This window comes from Balaenoptera physalus (assembly GCF_965194825.1).
Source record: "Balaenoptera physalus genome assembly, chromosome: 12".
In the NCBI taxonomy this organism is placed as follows: Eukaryota; Metazoa; Chordata; class Mammalia; order Artiodactyla; family Balaenopteridae; genus Balaenoptera; species Balaenoptera physalus.
In genome coordinates this window covers 18,159,380-18,185,274 of record NC_138897.1, presented here as the reverse complement: position 1 = coordinate 18,185,274, position 25,895 = coordinate 18,159,380, and the positions used below count along the sequence as shown (strand labels likewise).

At 37.0% G+C, this 25,895-nt stretch overlaps 1 protein-coding gene and 1 long non-coding RNA gene across 7 annotated transcripts in view; one reads left to right on the top strand and one right to left on the bottom strand.

The window, feature by feature from the left end:
• The window catches only part of WDR7 (WD repeat domain 7), a 366,979-nt gene that overhangs the window by 327,535 nt on the left and 13,549 nt on the right, over positions 1 to 25,895 (top strand). The gene's annotated exons all lie outside the window — the stretch shown is intronic.
• Positions 601 to 25,895, bottom strand: part of LOC309639345 — a 30,070-nt gene continuing 4,775 nt past the window's right edge. The window contains exon 2 of the long non-coding RNA XR_014251611.1: positions 601 to 25,859. This is a non-coding gene — a long non-coding RNA (uncharacterized lncRNA). The remainder of the gene's footprint in view (positions 25,860 to 25,895) is intronic.

Sequence of the window (25,895 nt, the reverse complement as noted above, 5' to 3'; positions counted from 1 at the left end):
GCTGACCACTCTGTGAAGCCACATACTGTGATTTTAAATTTTTATTATCCTACAAGTGTGACGTCGTGTCTCGGGTAAAGGCTCCTAAAAAATTGAATTTGTATCAAAAGAAATGCAGAAATGTATCTAATTCACTTCTGTCTCCCTGGATAGGCCTTTTCAGCTTTTATTATCTCTGTCTCCCTGGATAGGCCTTTTCAGCTTTTAGCTGTGTAAATGCTCCATTTTAAGTGTGTTAGCAAAGCACTTTCGTTCAGGCTGTCAAAAGGGGCTTCTGTCTAGGGAAGACGGTGGGGTTAGGGGGCTGTGTATTTTTCCTTTTCACCCTGATTTATAAGAAACCCTTTCGCAGGAATGGTCTTTTCCTGTAAAGTCATCAGTCATCTCCCAGAATGATCCTCAGGTTACTGGATACATATCGGCAGTGATCGGGCAAGTAAATCGCTGTCAGTCAGTTGCATGGCAGTTGCGTGGGGTGACAGAGTCTTCCTTGCTAGTGTGTCGCTTGTTTTACATTTTTGTTGATTAAAATGGAACCAGTATGACTGCTCATCCATTACTACTTTTTTTAAGTCTTTATGGAATTTGTTACAATATTGCTTTTGTTTTGTGTTTTGTTTTTGGTTTTTTTGGTTTTTTTTTTTTTTTTTTTTTTTTTGGCCGAGAGGCATGTGGGATCTTAACTCCCTGACCAGGGATCGAGACCAGGGATCGAACCCGCACCCCCTGCATTGGAAGGCGAAGTCTTAACCACTGGACGGCCAGGGAAGTCCCTCATCTGTTACTATTTAAAGGGCATTTTTGCTACACTCTACATGTGTCTGTAGGCTCTGTTGAAGTAAGTGGAGATCCTTGGAAACTCATGACTTTTGCTATGCTTATAGCATTTCTCAGTTCCTTATTTTTCAACTATTCTGTTAATTTTTGACTACTAAATATGATTGCTCATTTTCTTAAGAATAGGAATAATGTCCCGGGAATTTTTTGGTTTTTGTGTGTTCCTTCCTAAGGTTTTCCCTGAATAATTTAATTGTAAATTCTCATGACACTGGCTGAGTATGTTTACATTTGCAAGCACATTAGTTAATAGATTCTGTGGTTTTAAAATAAAGTTTAGCAAGGTTTTCAGCGTCCTGTGTTGGTAGACTATCCATGGATCTACCCCATAGTGACCATCATTAAAAAATAAAATCCAATTGCAAGCTATTCTAGCACAGATTAAATCTTTCATATCTCATAGTAGCGTAGCCTGTCTTCATTCTACCATCCACAAAGTTCTAGGCTTCAGGATTGTAAGAGAGGATTTTACTAAACTGACCGTATGCTAGACAGTGTTAAATGTCTAGGCGATAGCTAGTAATTTATTAATTCACTCAACAAATGTGTCAGGAAGCAGTGGCACATTACTCAGATGAATTAAATTCTCAAAGTATTAGAATTTAAATCACTCAAGTGATTTAGGGTTTTTTGGGTTTTTTTTTTTTAGCTATTCATCAAATATTCTGTTGTAATAATTTAAGCTAGAGTATGAGGGATAAAAGCAACTTCCTTTTGAAATTCAGACTTCTGGATTTTCAGAGCCTGGTATAATGCTAAGGATACTAAATTCTGAAGGCAGTGACTCGTGTGCCTAGTATCTGCCTATAGCTCTAGCTATAGGATAAATGAAGATAGAAGAGGACCTTGAGAAAGCTGCCTTTGGTAAAGTCCTGCCAGTTTCCTCAGAAACACACATTTTACGTGAACTCAGAGTTCAAGTGTTTTGAGTTCCTTTTCAAAATGATTATTCCCTGGCAAAAACAAGTTGAAGGGTATAAAATTGGTGACTTTTTCTTTTAAGCATGGAATAAATGATTACAGAATATGTAGTGTTTATTTCTTTGGGGAAAAAAATCTGACTGATAACCAAAACTGAAACCTACTGGAACTAGATGCACCATACACTCAAAGAATGTTCCAAGCATAACTCGTTCTGTCTACAGTAGATACCACTGGGATTAAATGAAATTACAGCTTCCTTCTAAATCATGCCCATGATTGTCTATTCTGAACCACACCTAGTTCGTCCTGAACTCAGAGATTTACTCTTCTTTCATCCCCCACCTGCAGTAATTCACTTCAGACTCCTAAAATGGAGTCTTTTATGCCAGAAAGCATTACAGAGTTCTTTCGCTTGGGAGTTTATGAGAATTACTAGAACCCATTTGGATGCCTCCGATTTCTGATGTCCCCCAGCCGTACCTCCTGTCTATACAGAATCCCCACATTCAGTCACAGCATCAGCTGCCTGAGCCTGTGTAATATCTATTCATTTCTGTGGACTTTTTTCCCAAGGGCATTATCATGGAGATAGAACCTAGTCCGACAGTTAAAGGACATTTTGTTCAATAAGCCATACATAGAGAGACTCGGATCCACAAGGCAGGCAATTGGAATTAATGCACACTTGGTAGCTGGGCCGCTTGCTGCTTTTGAGGCTTAATGATTTCAAATCAAAGAATAGAGCAGTGAATTGAGAGGACTGCCAGAGGGATTGGAGTATCAGTGTGCCCCACTATTTAAAGTGAGTCTAGAAGTCTTTAATAAGAAGCTGACTGTGATTCCCTTCCCCCTCATTCATTCATCTGTGCATTCTTCTTCTTCTTCTTCTTTTTTTTTTTTTTTTTTGTAATGCAGGTTGATTGAGACTCTGTTTCTGCTGTTACAGAGCTGGTAGCCAAGCATCTATACTCTGCATGAGGGCTGGTCACTACTCTTTATTTATTTTTTTAAGGTGAACCTAAATAAAAGAAGGATTAGATTCCTCTTGTGTATAAACTTAGGGAAGAAATTGGGCTTCTCCTCTTGGATTCTTGGGCTTTGAAAGAGACTTTTTTAATAGTTCACAAGTTACTGAAAATATTTAAAAATTAAAATTTCAAAGAACATTAAAATGCTATTATGACCAAATTTACCAGAGAGATTAAATTCCTTAATTCGGAAATGTATAGCTGTTTTGACAAACAGATGACCACCAAGAAAATATAAGCTGGGATATAAATACATGTAGGCTGCTTGGTAGGTTGGGAAATCATGTAGAATTAGATATTGCCTGATAAAAATTTTATTTTCCCTTCAGCTTTCAGGCAGTTGGTTCAATAGGGAAGAGAACTTCCAAGGAAGTTAGAAATGCCAAGAACTATTCAGAAGGGGACAGAGAAAACTACCTTATTTCTCCCTTCTGTTTTGTCAGCCAGTACAAAATGGGGCTTAAAATCTGAGGCTTCAGCAAGCAGCAGGATGTTCTGTAGATATAATATCCTTTATTCTTTTTAGCCTACCATGTCAAGTAAGCATTTAAATTTATTTTTTAAAGCTTCTTTAATATTTCACTTGAGAGGTAGAAAAAAGCATGTGATATTCAATAAAAATTACCTGTAAAGAGCCTTAAAAGTTCCATTTTTTAAATGGAACTTTTCTATACCTGAAATAGAAAGAATCACATTTCTTAACCAGAAACAGTGTCATATGAGTTTAATATTAGTGAAAGTTACTGTATGTAAATCCGTAATTGCTTGAGTGTTTTATAAGAAATCGTGACTTGCATGAGACCTTAACAAAGATCAGATTTAAAACAAACCTGGATTAAACAATGAATTGTTCAGAGGAAAGGAAGCAATTACTTTTCTTTTCTGTCTTTTTTTTTTTTTTTAGGTAAAATCCATTTATTAAATATTTAAAAGTGAATATTAAAATAACACACAAACGTACATAGCTATGACTATTATGGGAGTTAGGATTATGGGGGACTTTTGGCTTATACATAATTAAATATTTGTATGTTTTTAATGAGCATATATTATTTATGTAGTCAGACAAAACCATAATCTAAGCACTTCTATGACTTCTTGCAATTACGTTTCAGAAACAACATATATCCTTCTCCATGGTCTCTAGCGGAATGTTTTCAAGTATGATTTGATCAATAACCTCACAGTAGTGGCAGATGTAGAAAAGAATAAATGTTTATCACACTTGTAAACATCTGAGGCAAAGCTAAAGTATTGGTTGAAAAGACAACATCCATTCTTGAATTTCCCCACGGGTTGGGGCAGGGTTGAGGGGGGTGGCATTTACTATTGGATCTGTAAGGTTGGGTCTTAATGACTGGAACCAGAAGTTAATCTAAAAATGCAGTTTTATTATTAATAGCTCTGTGTTTCCTGGCAGAATGAAGTAAGTTGTACTGAACTGTCCACAGGGTGTTTCATTTCCATGTGGACAGCTAACACAGATCTTGGCAACCAAGGGGAGCTTATTTGTGGCTTCTGAAAAACAAGCAAACAAACAAACATAATCAAGCCTTTGAAAATCATTCCACTTCTTGAAAAAAATATTTCTTACTTAATCCATCTTGGGATATTTTTTGACACTTGGGCTGATCTCTAGATTCCAACTTTTTCAGAAGAAAGATGAATACATTACTTAGATCATAAGCAGACAAGGACGGGGCTGCTGACGCCAGCAGGATGTGCAGTGTTTATAGCAAGAGCCAAACAACCTTCCTCATTTTCAGTTGTCCTTTTATTCAGTCAGGTGCCCTCAAATGAAATAGTGAATGTGTGTATGGTCTGTGTTTTAAAACTTACTCTCCTCCTGATTCTACCTTTAAAGAAGCCATTTTTCCCGATAATCTTTATAGGAAGGATGAAGGGCAGAGGAGAAAGTTAACCCTTCTTATTGTTGTATTGCTTTCCTTACGCTCTGTGAGTAACAAAAACAAAGGACTAAAGACAGAGCAGGTATACACTGGGCAGGGTGAGTCTTCTAAAACCTGGGCAGGAGAGCACCAAGGTCACAGGGCACTTCTGAAAAGAACAGTTTGATATCCAAAGCCCCAGTATTTAAGCAGTAAAGACCCAAGTATCCTGGCATTTTGTGTGCTTGCCTGCCCTGTGGACCTACGAGAGATTGGGTTTAAACTGCAGGTCTCTCGGGAGCCATGCATGTTCCCAGAACTCTTTCACTGGGCCTTAGGGGGCAAAGGTCAAGTGCTGCCATCTCTTGACATGTATATTTGACACTGCAATTGTAGGCATAGCTCGAGGTTTTTATGGGTTCTATTTAATAAAATCAGGTTTCAGTAGAGTCTCTTAAAACATGGAGGTGGGACATACTTCATGTGGGACAAAACAGTCTACAGGGAAAGAGTTGAATTCTGTCAGCATACTTGAAGCCAATGTGACCTTTAGTGGCTTTGGATTAATCATTTAACTTCATCCTTTACCATGCAGTTTGCTTTTGTAACCCCTCCTGTATAGAATTCTATTAAGGAATGATGAGTTGAAGCTGGGATGTCCATTTCAGTGAATTAATCATCAAATGATACAATAACTGTGACAAATCTTTGTAAAATGTCATCAAAAGCAAGTCACTAAAAAATAAAATTTACTAAGTTGTACATATAGAAAATCATCTTTTTATCCAAAGAATAGTATATTTGTGGACTTGAATGTGATTTAAATGACTGTTTACATACAAAAAATAAATGATAAATGAGCATAAAAATATAAAATGAGAAAATACTTATAAAATGAGAAAATATCTTTTTAAAATTTAGAAGTATGGAATATTCGAGAAACCACAGGTCTTATTCTTGATTGTTCCAAGTTCTTGACAGTACATTATAGCACTTAATAGCTGAGGAAAATAAGCTTTTAGCAGCAATATCCCAACCTAGTACCAGTATGAATAATGTGTCATATAGAACGTATAATAATTTATCCCATGATTTCAAAATGTCTGGGAATAGCTTCTGCATGAAGAAGTCACAGTTATGAGAATATTTATGGAGTCTTATATTAGAAAATACAGTATGATAAACTTTACAGAGAATGTCAGTGAAATAAAATCCTGACAGTACAACCCTTTAGTCTGATGTGAGACTTCACAGCCAATAATAGAGTTCAGAATCTCTCCATATTCTACAACACCCGTCTTTATATTGAGTGTGTTAGAAAAAACCTCATAAAGAATTTAGGATTGGAAAAAAGTTTTTAATACAGAAATATAAAAAAGTTAAATTCATGGGCTAGGTGGAGATAATAGAGATAAATATTTTAGGAATAAATACATATTAGGAAATAATATATATGAAATGGTGATAATGGATTATACATTAAACCTCAGTTGGGTAGAAGGAGTTGACGAAAGAACTCTTTTAAACCACTTGCTCTGAGATGACTAAAATAATGGGAAAGGAAAGTAAGAATTCTTTTCAACCTTTCTCCATGAGGTCAGCCCCTATGTTAGTCTGGGGCATCTAAGTCCTTGAAAAATATCTAGAAAAAGGGTTCAGAAAAAGAAAAAGTGTTCCAAAAAATGTAGGCCAGGAAAAAAAAACCTCAACAATAAAGGTTTTCTTTGTGTTGACAGCCAAGAAGAGATACAGATACATTATGGTAGAGAAAACAGTCAATGAAAAATAACCAAGACTAATGAGAATTTAATGCTTTTGCACGATCTTCTTATATAATAAGGTCAACAATACAGAGAGATAGAATGGAAGATGGAAAGAAAAATAGAAAACTGCAAATAACTACCTGAGTAGGGCAGAAGTAGGACTCCAGAAACCCTTCCAAGAGCATGAACCATTCCGCGGCCCTGCCAAGACATCTCCCTGAACAGAAGAGGGGTCTCTGTCCTCTGGCCACTATGGGCTTCTCTCCCATTGGCAAAATTCCGTCTCCTGCAGTTCATTTGGGGCACAATTTGCTGTGGCACATTTCTGCCCTCTGGACCTGGAATAGCTCGTCCGCTGGCTGGCAGACCACTGTTCCTTGGGAACAGTCTTGACATGAAGAATTGGGAGTATCAAAATATTTATAGAATCCTCTATTAGGAGATACAGTATGGAAACGTTTAGGGAGAATATCAGCAAGCTAAAGTCCTGATAGTCTAATCTTTTATTTTATAAAGTCGTTTTAGAGAGATTTATTAGTATTTGTATTTAATTAACTAGAATTACATTCGTATTTTTAAAGGCCTGTCATAAACCAGAATTTATTCAGTGGCCAAGGAGAAGTCTTAATGAATAGTACTCCATTGTAATTTCACTGATCCTGTATTATTTAATTTCTTGCTTTTCTTAATAGAGAAGGTGTGTATTAAGGATGATCCTAAATTATTTATGTTTTTCTTCCTTCACTGAATGTTATTTTCATTTTCCATGCCCCTTTGTTGGGTATTATTTTAATTATAAGTACCATATTCTGTAGACAGATTCAGTTTTTCTAATAGGCCCTAATCATTTTGGTTTTCAGTGTTTTTATAATCTTCCTTTTTCCTTTTTAGAAGAGAATTAGTATGTCGAAAATCGATTAGCTCGAACAGCAGCTCCTTAACTGTATCACTCTCACAAGGCTGCAGGGAAATGGAAAGGCCTTTTAGACACACGTGCGTGTGAAGTGTGTGGCTTATTATTTTCTTATAGCTTGATTGTTCTTCTGGAAAACGTTCAAAAGTCTCCCTCTTGTAAAAGCTGGATTGTCAGTTTCAGTACTAATGCCATCTATTAAATATAAATCTTAATACATTTCTGGTATAGAATCTTTAATATGTGGAATTTTGTATTTGCAGATTCTAGAATTTGAAAAAATACTTTTCTAAATCCTATGCCTTTTGAATTGAATATGATATTTATGGACAGTAACAGATATTAATTTAGGTTTAGGACTTTAAAACAATGAAGTTAAGAATGGTTTGGACCAGCAATCCTGAATCAATAGCCAGTATTATAAATTGAGCTAAAATGGACGGCTTATATTAAAAAGGAAGAAATGTCACTGGTGGCATACAGAAAGCTACCAGAGGGTGATGAACAAGAGTTCAAGGAACAGAACACTCGCAGCAGATTTACAGGAAAGGTGTCCTTACTGAGAAATGGTAGGTAGTAGTTGAGTTTCCCCAGGGGAAATCGTGGGCGCTCTGTCCATTGAGGCTGTGGAGGAGCTGGGGGATGCGTTCCGGGGAGCAGCCAGAGCCTCGCGCGCTACGTAATTAGCCTTCTGCATGTCTGTTTCTCAACGCTTCCAGGCAATAGTGACAAAAGCATCAGTTATCACACAGCCCCCTCTTTCTTAATACATCTGTTTTTCTCTATGTCCATATTTGTAACTGATTTAACAAGGTGGAATTTACACGTAATAAATTCACCCATTGTCAGTGCACAATTTTTTTTTAATTTTATTTATTTTATTTATGGCTGTGCTGGGTCTTCGTTTCTGTGCGAGGGCTTTCTCTAGTTGCGGCAAGCGGGGGCCACTCTTCATCGCGGTGCGCGGGCCTCTCACTATCGCGGCCTCTCTTGTTGCGGAGCACAGGCTCCAGACGCGCAGGCTCAGTAATTGTGGCTCACGGGCCTGGTTGCTCCGTGGCATGTGGGATCTTCCCAGCCCAGGGCTCGAACCCGTGTCCCCTGCATTGGCCGGCAGACTGTCAACCACTGCGCCACCAGGGAAGGCCCTCAGTGCACAATTTGATGAGTGATAGCAAATGTGTACAGCCTTGTCACCACCACTACGACCATGATCAGAACATATCCGTCACCCTCAAAAGTTTCCTTCTACCCCTTTACAGTTAGTTCTTGCCCCCTGGGAATCACTGATTCTTCCTGTCACTGTAGTTTTGCCTCATTGAGAATTTCATACAAGTGGAGTCATTCAGTATGCGGTTTTTGTATTTAGCTGATTTCACTTAGCATCATGTTCTTACTCATCCACCTCCCTGTATTTTCAGTCTGTTTCCTTACTAATCACTAATTTTAAACTTCTCAATACAAAGTCCCAGATACAAACTCTAACTAGAAAACTGGGCCCATCTACACCGGAAGAGAAATTGTTTAGCCACATTAAATAAAGGAAAACTGAAACCAAACAATTATTGAAACTTTTTTTTTTCAGTTTCGTTTTTATACCTTATTACTAGTCGTTGAGATTTTTATTTCCTTTGTCTTCCCCCTCGTAAGGTGCTTTCTGGTATCTGTATTTTTTAATTAAAAGGAAAAATTATTTTTGTTTTCAGCATTTTGTGATAATTCCACATCTCTTGTAATAAGGTACTGTGCCCTGAGGTGTCTCAAATCATGACTAGAAATCAGTGGGTCAGAAAATCCTTATATGAAAAAATAAATTAAACATAACTGAAACCTATATGTGACTGTTGTATAATTTTCTTTACACATATGAGTATATTTTCTAGTACAAGTAAATTATCTATGTGACTGTATCTCTTTCTGCTTCCTAGAAAAATGTAGGCTGTGCATTGAGACTGACTAATTATAAAAACATAAGACAGGAGTTACTTACTCCCTTTAGCTAACTAAGAACTTTAGCTGGATTCTTCTTTTTCTCCAGCTCATCTCTAAATTGAGTGTTTATCTGCATCCTACACCTCAAATTATTTGATTAGAAAAACAGATTGGAGGGGATATAAGAAGTTATTTTATAAGCACAAAGTATCCTGTTTCTGAAACCCTTCCTTCCACAAATGAAAGAGACTAGGAAAGTGAGATAACTTGCTGGCTGTCACACTCAGTGGTGTAATATTTAGAATATATAATTGGGCCTTTTACAAACATGTGTAAAATGTCCTGTAACACTTGAGTGGCTGCAGCTGTCATCTCATTTTTTCTGGATTAAGTTTGGTCAAGAAAGAAGCTGCCTCATTTTCTAGTTGTCATTTACCCAGGAAGTAAAAGCAAATTGTAATGAGGGAATCACAGCAGGAGAACCTCCTAACAAATGAGAGGCATATATTGACTGGCAGCCAGCATGCCATTTCAGTGATAAATTTATTTTTATACACTGCTGTTCAAGGTCATTCACTGTTGTCCTTGAGTGTGCAGCCATCAAAAATCATGCAGTTCACATTCTAAGCAGTTCTAGTAATCAATGCAAAGACACCTTACTTAAAAAAAAATCAGTCATTAATTTTATAGAGCATTTAGATAAATTAAACATCTTTACATTTTTACAGTGGTTTTATCTTACTTTTGTTGAAAATTGAAATCAAAGAGATCAAGGAAAATATAAATTCATGAGACGGAAAGGTATATTTGTATAGATTTATTATAGTGTTCACAGAAGCCAAACTTGAATGTGGACAAATCTCAGTCATTAAATGTTCTTTGTTTTATGGTTCTGCAGTTTTTTTTTTAATTTAAAGAATTTATAATCTAAGAAGTCCAAAAACACAACTGTTTTCATTTTAAGACTTCTACTATTTGTTTGAAATAGATTTTATGTTAAAAATACTGAAAAGCACATTTTGCTTTCAGATCTGCCTAAACCCCAAGAAAATGTTTTCACTAACTTTTTGAACATGTTAGTTACACTTCAGTAAGTACTCTGTTATTATTCCATGAGAAAATGATCGAGTTATTCACCATTTTTTATTCAAACTGAACCGTAGTTATCTAAATATAAAATGACCAAAACCATGGTCATTTTAGATAGGAATCTAGTATCATATGAATCTAAGTTTAGATATGAATTAAGTTTAGATATGAATCTAATATCTAAAGGTTTAGATATGAATCTAATACTAAATAACTGTATTTTAAAAATTAAATTATATGTAAAAAGTGATGGTTTGGATCTTACAACGTCTTCCAGTAAATATTTTTTAAAATATTATTGCTGGTTTTAAAAGTCCCTCTCACAGTATGTGTTCACAGTTAGTATATATTCCTTGAAAATCCCAAGGCTCTTCATGGTCTGCCTTCAGCCTAATTCTCCATCCACTTTTCTCTCTCTCCACTTCATCCCTTGTACCATAAGTCCTAATCATTTGAAGGTGTTTTAGTTTTTCTGACAAGGTATACTCTCCCTTTCTTCTAGGCCTGTGATGATATTACACCCTCTGCACGGAACACTCTTTTAGTCTTGCTATCCCCCATTTCCCCACAGCATACACATGCATAAACACACACACACACACACACCATCACCATCACCACCACCACCATCAGTCACCACCACACCTCATAATCACCTGTGATTATTGCCCAGAAGATCTCCAAGATTTCTTACTGTAATCTCGTAACTTAAGTTCTACTGGAAGGTGTATGTAGAGGGGCAGGTAAATGAGTGTAAACTTTGGGTGAGTCCAATGTCTAGAGGTTCAAGACAGGTAATCTCATACTTTTCTCTGACATTCCACATATACTCCTGCTGGCTTAGTAACACATATATATGCCCCCCATATATCTAAAGATGTTAGAACTTAAAAGAGCCTGGTGTCTACAATAGGTAATTAGGTTCCTAATGGCTGACTTGCACCTTGACATGCTTTTACCCAGAGAAACTGTTATAAATAGTGCTTAGGAGATTGAACTGGCACTATAAATTCTGAAACATTAAGATTTCTATAGGCTTTTGGAAGCTGGCCTAGAAATCTAACTGTTATTCATGGCATTGTTTCTATAGATAATTGTGTTCAGAGTTGCAAACAACCGAATTCCAAACCTCTTATTTGATGACTGCCTTAATGGAAATGCTGCAGCAGCCTGCATGTGAAAGTATCTCTGGTGTGTGATCATTAAAAAAATTACCAGATTGCATATGGAATAACATGGAGTGAGTGACACAGCCTGTCTCGAATGTACAGAACTACAAACAGAATGATTTATTATTTCTTATATTTTAATACAAAATTAATATCAGGAATTTAAGAAGCAAAAAAGTTCTCATAGTATCAATCTTTTTTTCACCTCCCGTGCACCATTTACCTTTCTGTGAGCTCTAACTTTGGGCTCTGACCTTTCAATATGTGAAACAGGAAGTATGAATCAGAATTCTTATTAAGTTTTAAACTTTCCAAAGATCCAGAAATGGGCTTTTCTGTTCTGTATTAACTCAAGCCTTGACTGTGAAGGTGTGCAGTGGTTTTAAGGAGTGCTCTTAGGTTGACTGGTTGTGTGCTCTGTAGTTTAAGTACTGCGTTTAGGCAGTCATCAACCCTGACTCCTGAATAATCAGAAATTTAAAATCTATGGCTTATAGTGCAGTCTTAAACTACAACGCCATATCTACATATTAATCTCAATCGACTGTTAAACGAACACACTCACCATAAAATTATTATCATATTATATAAAAAAAAGTTTCTTCAGCGATATTATTTCCTTTTTAAAGAACCCTCCTTTTATTTATTTTTTAACATCTTTATTGGAGTATAATTGCTTTACAATGGTGTGTTAGTTTCTGCTGTATAACAAAGTGAATCAGCTATACGTATACATATATCCCCATATGCCCTCCCTCTTGCGTCTCCCTCCCATCCTCCCTATCCCACTCCTCTAGGTGGTCACAGAGCACCGAGCTGATCTCCCTGTGCTATGCGGCTGCTTCCCACTAGCTATCTATTTTACATTTGGTAGTGTATATATGTCCATGCCACACTCTCACTTCGTCCTAGCTTCCCCTTCCCCCTCCCCATGTCCTCAACTCCATTCTCTACGTCTGCGTCTTTATTCCTGTCCTGCCCCTAGGTTCTTCAGAACCTTTTTTTTTTTTTTTTAGATTCCGTATATATGCGTTAGCATACGGTATTTCTTTTTCTCTTTCTGACTTACTTCACTCTGTATGACAGACTCTAGGTCCATCCACCTCACTACAAATAACTCAATTTCGTTTATTTTTATGGCTGAGTAATATTCCATTGTATATATGTGCCACATCTTCTTTATCCATTCATCTGTCAGTGGACACTTCGGTTGCTTCCATGTCCTGACTATTGTAAATAGTGCTGCAATGAACATTGTGGTACATGACTCTTTTTGAATTATGGTTTTCTCCAGATATATGCCCAGTAGTGGGACTACTGGGTCGTATGGTAGTTCTATTTTTAGTTTTTTAAGGAACCTCCATACTGTTCTCCATAGTGGCTGTATCGATTTACATTCCCACCAACAGTGCAAGAGGGTTCCCTTTTCTCCACACCCTCTCCAGCATTTATTGTTTGTAGACTTGTTGATGATGGCCTTTCTGACCAGTGTGAGGTGATACCTCATTGTAGTTTTGATTTGCATTTCTCTAATGATTAGTGATGTTGAGCATCCTTTCACGTGTTTGCTGGCAATCTGTATATCTTCTTTGGAGAAATGTCTGTTTTGGTCTTCTGCCCATTTTTGAATTGGGTTGTTTGTTTTTTTGATATTGAGCTGCATGAGCTGCTTGTATATTTTGGAGATTAATCCTTTGTCAGTTGCTTCATTTGCAAACATTTTCTCCCATTCTGAGGGTTATCTTTCTGTCTTGTTTACGGTTTCCTTTGCTGTGCAAAAGCTTTTAATTTTCATTAGGTTCCATTTGTTTATTTTTGTTTTTATTTCCATTTCTCTAGGGGGGGTGGGTCAAAAAGGATCTTGCTGTGATTTATGTCATAGAGTGTTCAGCCTATGGTTTCCTCTAAGAGTTTTATAGTGTCTGGCCTTACATTTAGGTCCTTAATCCATTTTGAGTTTATTTTTCTGCATGGTGTTGGGAGTGTTCTAATTTCATTCTTTGACATGTACCTGTCCAGTTTTCCCAGCACCACTTATTGAAGAGGCTGTCTTTTCTCCATTGTATATTCTTGCCTCCTTTATCAAAGATAAGGTGACCATATGTGCATGGGTTTATCTCTGGGCTTTCTATCCTGTTCCATTGAGCTATATTTCTGTTTTTCTGCCAGTACCACACTGTCTTGATTACTGTAGCTTTGTAGTATAGTCTGAAGTCCAAGAGCCTGATTCCTCCAGCTCTGTTTTTGTTTCTCAAGATTGCTTTGGCTGTTCGGTGTCTTTTGTGTTTCCATACAAATTGTGAAATTTTGTGTTCTAGTTCTGTGAAAAATTCCATTGGTAGTTTGACAGGGATTGCATTGAATCTGTACATTGCTTTTTGTAGTATAGTCATTTTCACAGTGTTGATTCTTCCAATCCAAGAACATGGTATATCTCTCCATTGGTTTGTATCATCTTTAATTTCTTTCATCTGTGTCTTATAGTTACCCTCATACAGGTCTTTTGTCTCCTTAGGTAGGTTTATTCCTAGGTATTTTATTATTTTTGTTGCAATGGTAAATAGGAGTGTTTCCTTAATTTCTCTTTCAGAGTTTTCATCATTCATGTATAGGAATGCAAGAGATTTCTGTGCATTAATTTTGTATCCTGCTACTTTACCAAATTCATTGATTAGCTCTAGTAGTTTTCTGGTAGCATCTTTAGGATTCTCTATGTATAATATCATGTCATCTGCAAACAGTGACAGTTTTACTTCTTCTTTTCCGATATGGATTCCTTTTCTTTCTTTTTCTTCTCTGACTGCTGTGGCTAAAACTTCCGAAACTATGTTGAATAATAGTGGTGAGAGTTGGCAACCTTGTCTTGTTCCTGATCTTAGTGGAAATGGTTTCAGTTTTTCACCATTGAGAACGATGTTAGCTGTGGGTTTGTCATATATGGCCTTCATTATGTTGAGGTAAGTTCCCTCTGTGCCTACTTTCTGGAGGGTTTTTATCATAAATAGGTGTTGAATTTTGTCAAAAGCTTTTTTTGCATCTGTTGAGATGACGATATGGTTTTTCTCCTTCAGTTGTTAATATGGTGTATCACATTGATTGATTTGCGTATATTGAAGAATCCTTGCATTCCTGGGATAAACCCCACTTGATCATGGTGTATGATCCTTTTAATGTGCTGTTGAATTCTGTTTGCTAGTACTTTGTTGAGGATTTTTGCATCTATGTTCATCAGTGATATTGGCCTGTAGTTTTCTTTTCTTGTGACTTTTTTGTCTGCTTTTGGTATCAGGGTGATGGTGGCCTCGTAGAATGAGTTTGGGAGTGTTCCTCCCTCTGCAATATTTTGGAAGAGTTTGAGACGGATAGGTGTTAGCTCTTCTCTAAATGTTTGATAGAATTCGCCTGTGAAGCCATCTGGTCCTGGGCTTTTGTTTGTTGGAAGATTTTTAATCGCAGTCTCAATTTCAGTGCTTGTGATTGGTCTGTTTATATTTTCTATTTCTTCCTGGTTCAGTCACGGAATGTTGTGCTTTTCTAAGAATTTGTCCGTTTCTTCCAGGTTGTCCATTTTATTGGCATAGACTTGTTTGTGTAATCTCTCATGATCCTTTGTATTTCTGCAGTGTCAGTTGTTACTTTTCCTTTTTCATTTCTAATTCTATTGATTTGAGTCTTCTCCCTTTTTATCTTGATGAGTCTGGCTAATGGTTTATCAATTTTGTTTATCTTCTCAAAGAACCAGCTTTTAGTTTTACTGATCTTTGCTATCATTTCCTTCATTTCTTTTTCATTTATTTCTGATCTGATCTTTATGATTTCTTTCCTGCTGCTAACTTTGGGGAGTTTTTTTGTTCTTCTTTTTCTAATTGCTTTAGGTGTAAGGTTAGGTTGTTTATTTGAGATATCTCTTGTTTCTTGAGGTAGGATTGTATTGCTATAAACTTCCTCTTAGAACTGCTTTTGCTGCATCCCATAGGTTTTGGGTCATCGTGTTTTCATTGTCATTTGTTTCTAGGTATTTTTTGATTTCCTCTTTGATTTCTTCAGTGAGCTCTTGGTTATTTAGTAGCTTATTGTTTAGCCTCCATGTGTTTGTATTTTTTACAGTTTTTTTCCTGTAATTGATATCTAGTCTCATAGCGTTGTGGTCAGAAAAGATACCTGATACAATTTCAATTTTCTTAAATTTACCAAGGCTTGATTTGTGACCCAAGATATGATCTATCCTGGAGAATGTTCCCTGAGCACTTGAGAAGAAAGTGTATTCTGTTGTTTTTAGATGGAATGTCCTATAAATATCAATTAAGTCCATCTTGCTTAATGTATCATTTAAAACTTGTGTTTCCTTATTTATTTTCATTTTGGATGATCTGTCCATTGGTGAAAGTGGGGTGTTAAAGTCCCCTACTATGATTGTGTTACTGTCGATTTCCCCTTTTATGGCTGTTAGCATTTGCCTTATGTATTGAGGTGCTCCTATATTGGGTGCATAAATATTTACAATTGTTATATATTCTTCTTGGATGGATCTCTTAATCATTATGTTGTGTCCTTCTTTGTCTCTTGTAATAATCTTTATTTTAAAGTCTATTTTGTCTGATATGAGAATTGCTACTCCAGCTTTCTTTTGATTTCCATTTGCATGGAATATCTTTTTCCATCCCCTCACTTTCAGTCTGTATGTGTCCCCAGGTCTGAAGTGCGTCTCTTGTAGACAGCATATATACAGGTCTTGTTTTTGTATCCATTCAGCCAGTCTACGTCTTTTGGTTGGAGCATTTAATCCATTTACATTTAAGGTAATTATTGATATGCATGTTCCTATTACCATTTTCTTAATTTTGGGTGTTTATTATTGTAGGTCTTTTCCTTCTCTTGTGTTTCCTGCCTAGAGAAGTTCCTTTAGCATTTGTTGTAAAGCTGGTTTGGTGGTGCTGAATTCTCTTAGCTTTTGCTTCTCTGTAAAGGTTTTAATTTCTCCGTCAAATCTGAATGAGAATCTTGCTGGGTAGAGTAATCTTGGTTGTAGGTTTTTGCCTTTCATCACTTTAAATATGTCCTGCCACATCCTTCTGGCTTGCAGAGTTTCTGCTGAGAAATCAGCTGTTAACCTTATGGGGATTCCCTTGTATGTTATTTGTTGCTTTTCCCTTGCTGCTTTTAATATTTGTTCTTTGTATTTAATTTTTGATAGTTTGATTAATATGTGTCTTGGCATGTTTCTCCTTGGATTTATCCTGTATGGGACTCTCTGTGCTTCCTGGAGTTGATTGACTATTTCCTTTCCCATATTAGGGAAGTTTTCAGCTATAATCTCTTCAAATATTTTCTCAGTCCCTTTCTTTTTCTCTTCTTCTTCTGGGACCCCTATAATTCAAATGTTGGTGTGTTTAATGTTGTCCCAGAGGTCTCTGAGACTGTCCTCAGTTCTTTTCATTCTTTTTTCTTTATTCTGTTCTGCAGTAGTTATTTCCACTATTTTATCTTCCAGGCCACTTATCCGTTCTTCTGCCTCAGTTATTCTGTTATTGATTCCTTCTAGAGAATTTTTCATTTCATTTATTGTGTTGTTCATCATTGTTTGTTTGCTGTTTAGTTCTTCTAGATCCTTGTTAAACGTTTCTTGTATTTTGTCCATTCTATTTCCAAGATTTTGGGTCATCTTTACCATCATTACTCTGAATTCTTTTTCAAGTAGACTGCCTATTTCCTCTTCATTTGTTTGGTCTTTTGGGTTTTTACCTTGCTCCTTCATCTGCTGCATATTTCTCTGTCTTCTCATATCGCTTAACTTACTGTGTTTGGGGTCTCCTTTTCACAGGCTGCAGGTTTTTAGTCCCCTTTGTTTTTGATGTCTGCCCCCAGTGGGTAAGGTTGGTTCAGTGGGTTGTGCAGGCTTCTAGTGGAGGATACTGGTGCCTGTGTTCTGGTGGATGAGGCTGGATCTTGTCTTTCTAGTGGGTGAGACCGCATCCGGTGGTGTGTTTTGCGGTGTCTGTTAACTTATTATGATTTTAGGCAGCCTCTCTGCTAATGGGTGGGGTTGTGTTCCTGTCTTGCTAGTTGTTTGGCATGGGGTGTCTAGCACTGGAACTTGCTGGTCGTTGAGTGGAGCTGGGTCTTAGTGTTGAGACGGAGATATCTGGGAGAGCTCTCGCCAATTGATATTACGAGGGACCAGGAAGTCTCTGGTGGACCAATGTCCTGAACTCGGCTCTCACACCTCAGAGGCTCAGACCTGACACCTGGCCGGAGCACCAAGACCCTGTCAGCCACACGGCCAGGTACGTGGGGAGTTTCTTGCCTTTTGGGAAGTCTGAGGCCTTCTGCCAGCGTTCAGGTGGTGTTCTGTAGGAGTTGTTCCACATGTAGATGTATCTCTGACGTATTTTTGGGGAGGAAGGTGATCTCCACGTCTTACTCCTCCGCCATCTTGAAGGTTCTCAAGAACCCTCCCCTTTAAAAGAGCACACCTGCCTTTTATTCCTTTTATTGTTTTACAAAAATAGTTAGTGAGTCTCTACCTTTTCCAAGCTATACAAGCAATTAAATGTGTTAAATAATGTTTCTCTTTTTTTGTTGTTGTTTTTTAAAGCAGAAGCAGATTTGGGGGGTGGGGAGGAGCATACACTCACCACATGGTGCACAATTTTAATTTTAACATTTAAAATGATTTGACAACTACAAGTCTCATCTCTGAACAAATATTTTTATTAAAAAAAATAAAATAGTGTAGAGGAATACCAAATTGTTCATACTAGAAAAAAACTGCTAAACTTTATGATTTCAAAGACAAGCTAATAGAAAGTCTAGAAGGATGTATGCCAAGTGGCTCATGGTGGTTCTTCTGAGGCCTGGGATCTAATTAGTAAGAATAGTTGGGTAGGGTTTCCAGTTTTATTACAGGAACTTCAAAAAAAAAGTGGTGGCGTTATAGGTAATACTTAGTTTCCTTTTTTTGCGTTATTCTCTTAAAGAAAAACTCCAAAATAAAAATCATACTTCTATTAAAAATCCTTTTTGCTAATGCGGAGTTCATATGTATAATCTATTAAGCCTTCGGAAATGTGTCCATGCTGCCTTCTTTATATACTTACTGCTAAAAGGAAAATATTATATTAAATGGAGGGCTGTTGCTTGAGTTTTACATGCTTTTGCTCAAAAGTGAATAAAATTAGTGTGCATACTATTAAGTATGCTTTTAATAGTATTTGTCATAAGTCATAGTGTGTTATTTTAAGGCACACATCTGTGGGTTACATACATGATGGCAATTATAAGCAGATTACTAACAAAGTGCATTCTGAGTTATAAACAAAAAGCTTCAAAGGATTCATGTTTCCTTGGGAAGAACATAAATTAAAACATCAAAGCAGTTGTTTCCCTTAAGAATTGTAGTTATTTGGACAGCTTGTCAGTGCTACAGAGTGCAACAAGTGGTCTAGGGTTATTGATTTTCACCTTGTGTTACCAAAACATTTTTTCATTGACAAATATTAATTGCTTATTAAGTGCTAAAGAGTTTGATGGTCCTGATATTGAATTTTATAATGAATTGGCCTTTTAGTTTGGCTTATCATTAGACAATGTGATTGCATTAAAGATAAAAAGGTTTCAGCCAGTATATCTCCCACTCTAGGGGTATCAAATAGATATTCCTGTAGAGCTTATTCTCAGCAAGAGGATATTTAATTCATTTTCCTTTATGTGTAAATGACTTCTCTTTGACCAAACTATAGGGAGTGCTTGCTTAAATATGCATTGTATGACTATAATTAGTAGTAAATTATCCAGTATATCTTGCATTGATTCTAGTTTATGAATCTAGTAAATCAGTGAAATTTCTATCAGAACAAAGTTGGTGATTGTGATCATTAATATGAGTCTTTATAAATCATTAATTTGGTTAAAATATTTCTCCTTTCATTTTTGAAAAGGATCTGTATATCAAAGTGAGCAACCAAATACATATGTGTGTGTATACATGCATACACACATACACAGACATACAAGTTCCATTTTAAATCCTTTTTGTCTTTCCTTTTAATAGTATATCTTTTTTGTCTTTTTATAGTTATACTCAGGGAAGTCTTAACCCTATTGTATAATGACCTTTCTGAAACATCAAAATTTGTGGATAACTGATGAAATTTAAGCAAAGTTAAAATTAGAGAAATTGGACTGTCAGTTTTCTCAGTTGATTAGTATTGGCTGTTTGGAATTAGAAGTTCAAATATATGCTTTCGATCCTAGCAATCTGCCTTTTTAATAAACTATTTACTTATCTGAGTTAAATAATTATTGCTTGATATAGAATTATTATTTAAAATATAAAATTGTTATCAAACTTCAAAGCAATTTTGTTGGGTATTAACTGCAGTGATTCATCGCAAAATTCTCTACCTGAAAAGTGACTTGTACGCTGGGGACAACTTTTAAATCTGTCACTTAAAAATATTAGTTAAAAACTGAGATTTCAAGTCTACAAATTGTAAAATAGACCAGCTCTTTCTTTTCTGCCCACGCCTTACACTGGTAGTGTCCTCTGTCGTTTTAACCGCATCCTTTTGCTCCTTTCACTCTTTCTGCTGTTCATGGGTTATCTCAGCCCCTTACACTCAGTTATTTAACAGATAGTCATGGAGAGACTGCTGTGTGCCAGGAACACTGCCGAGTGCAGGATCTACGCCTTCAGCGGCTGTCTGTGTGCTAATAACTCCCAAATCTGTCTCTCCTTCCATAAATCTTTTCCTGAGCTCCAAATTTTTCTTTCTCATTTTCTGACATATTTCCAACTACCTGCTCAAGCCCTCCACCTTAATATCTACATGTTCCAAACTAAGCTCGTTATTTCCCCCTGATGATGTCCCACCAACCCCTCGCATCCCCACTAAAAGCACTTTCTTTTTCTTACGCTTCCCTGTCCAGGAAACAACATCACCACCCGCCCAGTTGGACCTCTCTTTCCTGCCTGCATGCAGTTCTTCATTCAACTCTTAATTTACCTACTATATTTGCCTACCAACCATTCCTTTTTCTCTAATTTCTCTCCTCTCTCTGCCAGAATTTTCCTAAAACTGGTCTGATCTGACCATTCTCTTATTCAAAAACTTTGGGAAACTCCCTATGGAGTTTGGGACTATGAACTAAGTCCAAATTTCTTAGCAAAAGAAAAAGGCAGTTTATAGCCTGGCCATAGCTAGCTTTTTCCCTCATCCCCAAACCTGTCCCTCCTCATCGTCCTCTGCCCCCTAACACTCCCAGTGGCAGAGGGACAATTCCTGGACCTCTCCCACATCTTCACTCTCACAGGTCTGCCTCACCTATCTGCTGGGATCTGGGCCTTTCAAGTCTTGCCCTTCAGGCCAACTTCTCCTTTAAAGCTCAACTCCACTACCACCTTCTTTCTGTACCTTGTTTTGACATCTACCCCTGAACAGAAATTGCTGCTTATTCATCTGTGTTTCCATGGCACCCAACACACATTTCTGTTATGCCATTTCATATATCACACACTAGTTGCATACTGTCAACCCGTCCCAGTCTCCTCCTAGATTCACTGGAAGGGGCCATGTCTCATCTTTCTACTGATATCTAACTTGGGGCTTATAACATAATAAGCTCTTGATAAACATTTTAAAGTACATTTCTCCAAAAAATATTGAATCCCATGAGGTAGGCAAGAAAGATATTATCCTTATTTTACAAATAAGCAAATTGTGTCTCGGAAAATTTTGCCCATTCAAAAGAGCAACAAGGTCAAATTTTAATCCCCTAGATAAAGATGGGGTAGTCTAAGAATAAGTCAGGGCTGACAAGTAGTATCAGTGTTATTTTGCCATAGTAATTGCCAGGGAATATTTTAAAATTCAGTTGCTATTTGGAAAAAAATTTACGTATTTTATTGTTTTATTACTATTTTAATATTAAAAATATGGAATGATACTTCAAAGATAGGAGGATGATTTTACAGTTTTCTAATTTGGCATGTCTTGACTTAACAAAAGAAATAGACCTTGTAATATAGGTCAGTATTAATTAGGTTACTTTCCAGACTAATCTGATTTTCTGTTTTAATAAGTTAAAGGAGCCTAATAAACCACACATAAAAGTATAAAATTCTTGAATCTGTATTGTCTATTAGTGTATGTACTCTGTCATCCTCCAAAATAAATATGAGCCAGAAGATATAGTAATATATCGGTTAATACACGTATGAATTTTAGAAATTTATGTAATGCTTTAGGTTTCGTTAACACTTTCAAGTCACTTCTCTTTTTGGAATGAGGAAAACATTAGATCCTTTTGAAATGTGATTTTTGAAAACTATAAATTCCATATTAGTACAATCTGGATAAGACAGTTTTGTGTCACCAGGCACTGTACCAGGCCAAAGAGAGGTGGGAGAGCACATGCGTGAAGGCCCTGTCCTAAGGCTCTAGCCAAAACCATCTTCTGTGTTCGCCTTCACCCAAATCAGAACCCACGAAAATGCTGAGGTCCATCTGGATGGACGATTCCGCAGGAATGTGATTGCTGTCCCTGCTGGTTCATGTGGACGCATGTCTGTTGAAGGCTGCTATGGAAGGGCCTGCAGTCTTTTGAGAGGGCGCAGAAATACGACAGTTCATGTCCTAAGGAACTCCAAGTGGAAGCAATTGGGCTTTACTTTTGCGGCACAGTATTATCTTTAAGAATATTTTCTCCTGTCTTCTTTGAAAAATTATATAACCATTTTATGTTGGTCCAATTTCTCAGGAATCCTTTGAATATTTAACAACAGAATTTTTTTTATCAGGATCTTCATAGTCTGAGAATACAAAAGCAAAACTTTGTTCATTTTAAGACTTCTAGCATGTGTTTGAATAGATTTATATCAGAAATATGATAAAAAAAATACTTAGCTTTGGGTCTGAGATTTATAGAAAACATTTGCATATTCTTAAAAGCTACAGAAAGTTATACTTTAATAAATGTCTTACAGTTATTTCATACCAGCAATGTGAATAGTTGATAACAATTAATTTATTCTCTATCCTTTTTATTGGAAACTGAAGCACATTTATCTAAATCATATAGGCATTCAGTATTTGAGTCTCCATGAATAATCTTTAAATATGACTCTATTTTAAAATGTTAACGTATATGAAAAATGTTATGGTTGGAATTATGTCTCAAACTAGATTTTTTTCTTCTGTTATCATTATTTAGCTTAAAAGAGTCTCACATACAATACAAACATACTACATCAGTTATTATAATTTAAGTGGGTAATTTTTAGTTACTTCATCCTGAAAATATTTGCTGTAGTAAAGCAGAAGACGGGTGTGTGTGTGTACAGGTACACATGTGTGGTCAGCTCCTGATTATCTGTAGCAAGAAAAAGAGGAAGAAAGACTTTAAGTGGTGAGACTTATGGAAAATTTATTTGAATCTGAAAAAGTTCCTCAATCGAATAGAAGGGAGTCAATGCCTAAGACCAGTACATATTTTTTTCATAGAGGTTGCTGTTATGATGGCTACAGTATTTTAAGATTGGAAATCAACTATTAAATGGTTACTCTCTACTTGTTCATTTGTAGATCTTCCTTTTAAAATTTAATTTTGATAATGTATAATTGATATTAGTGAAAATATAAGCCTCAGTATCCTAAAAATCTGAAATTCTTATGCCTAAATTACAATAGTGAAGCAATCTTGAGCATTTTTTTTTTAAAGATCACAGGTATATATCATTTATAAATAAATACATATACTCAAGGATGCTTGCTCATTGCTTTGTTCTTTTGTTTTTTGTTTTTTTAAATTTTTATTTATTTATTTATTTATTTATTTTTGGCTGTGTTGGGTCTTCATTTCTGTGCGAGGGCTTTCTCTAGTTGCGGCGAGCGGGAGCCACTCTTCATCGCGGTGCGCGAGCCTCTCACTATCACGGCCTCTCTTGTTGCGGAGCACAGGCTCCAGATGCGCAGGCTCAGTAGTTGTGGCGCATGGGCCTAGTTGCTCCGCGGCATGTGGGATCTTCCCAGACCAGGGCTCGAACCCGTGTCCCCTGCATTGGCAGGCGGATTCTCAACCACTGAGCCACCAGGGAAGCCCCTTGAGCATCTTTTGATTCTTACTATTCCTGGATAAGTGTGTTGTGCACACACATGCTGGTTATAATCCTCCACAAAGAAATTTCAAAAACTATTGCCTGTGTCTTAAGGATTACCAATATGTAGATATCAAAAAAAAAAAATCTCCTTTAATTCATCAGTGTCAGTCAGTTTATTCCCAAATGACATTTAAGTAACTTTCAGTAACTGAAAACGTACAGTAAATGCTGCAGCTATTTTTAGGGAATAAAGTCTGTTTACTGGAGGCATTATATCTTATAATAAAGCTTAAGATAGGGAACTTTATTATATTTATCCTTAAATCTGTTTTCCATTAAGATGTTAAAATGATATCATATCTACTTGTCCTTTGCCCTGAATATATATTCTTTTCAGTTAGATAGTGATAGAAAATAACTCAATTCATTGAATCGTTCCGATACCCCTTGGATTGGCAAATGCCACAATGGGTTGACTCTATAATATAGAGTTGGCATAATGTGAATAAAAAATATTGGCTTGGCCCTCCATCAAGAAAAGAAATTATTGAGTTGAACAACCCATTTTCAACGCTCAGATCTCTGTTCAGAATCATTGTAGAACCACCAAAGGGCAGCATCGAGGCGGATATGCTTACACAGTCACGGATAGTACAGCCAGTAAGAGAAGCTGGGCTCCTTTCAATGCTAGAGAATGTTTGGAATGCATTTTCCATCTACTTCCATTTTGGTCAATACTTTTAGTTTCCATACTTTGTGTCCCAAGTGACAAAGAGCTGGGTCCCTAGTTTTATGATTCTTTCCTCAAGAAGTGCCTATTTATGGTACCTGTAGGTAGGTATTGCCTCTATGGGGGCACAGGCGAGCTCATGGGAATGTGAAAACCTTCAGGGCCCCAGGAAGAGAGACTGCTGATGAGAGCAATGGGGCCACCATCCACCTCCTTCCCCACCCGTGAAGAGGGGTGAGGCAGCTTCTAATCTTTAAACCTCTGTTTAAGGTCAAGGAAAAGAGTTTTCCTTCATCTACCATGATAGCAGTGGGCTCAGGGACCCTGCCTCTCCCCACAAGTATGAGGACTGCGGGGTGTCAGCCATCTGCAGGCCAACAACTTTACCAGCTTTTCCAGCCACGGTTGCAGGTTTGTGATAAAATAAGCATAGTCCTGGCCTCCTGCGTGGTGTTATGAGAAACTATAACGACAGCCAGTTGCCTGTTCCAGCACTCAGTCCGTTTTGAAATGCCACATTTTGAGACGTGGTTGACCTTTAAGATACCATCCAACTCTAAGATGTCATGATTTGAAAGCTTGGAGAAAGTTTAAGGAAAAGATACAGAAATTATTTTAAGAGTTGGAAAATGAGACCTGAAAGGAAAGGTTACGTGATAGTCACTGAAATTTTTTTTAAATCCTGAAAATAAAAAATAAATAAGTAAAAAAGGAGCAAGTTGCAGTAACAGCCTTCAAGTCTATAAAAGGTTATCATACTAAGATTGGTGACCAGCTGTTCTCCATCTCTACTGAGGCTAGAACAGAGGAAGCAGGCTACTTACACTGTAGCATTTTGGATTTAGATTTGAAAAAGGAAAAACTTCCTGACAGCACAGTGTTAAACACAGAAAGGGGGTCCTCAGGGGGGGGTTTGGCATCTTCTCTAGAGAGATTCGAAAACAGAATGGATTTTCATCTGGCCTGCTTTAAGGCAGCCCTGTGCACATACGGAAGAAAATGGGTGGCCTTTCAATGCTCTTGGCCACGTCATATGGCCTTAAGATTCCACACACAAAAAGGCTGCAGAAGGCTTAGTTCATAGTGGGAATTAAATTTGACTCTGGCCTTCTAATCGGCCATAGATGAGACTTTTTTTTTTAATGTGTCATCATCTGCCTAAATCATTTGTTTCCTTGAGCAGGTGAACCTTAAATATATAATACAATTTTCACAAATCGGTTGCTTCGGAGAAAGGAAAGGGGTAATTTTTTCTTGAACATAATTAATTCTTAACTTTTCAACTCTTTTGAAATGGCTCTTTTTTGATGAGTCTTCCCCTTGCCTAACAAACAAAGCTGTCAGAGCAATGTCTTTGTCTCCCCTCCGCCTTGAGCCGTTACCTCCCTACCAGTCAGCCGGGAAATCAGCAGCCTGTACTGGGATGTCAGAAAGGCATGCAAATCAGACCCTGGTCCACCTTCCTCTTCCGCCTTTTCCTGACTTTGGCTGCCGTTGGGAAGAGATGCCAAATGTTTGGTTGGT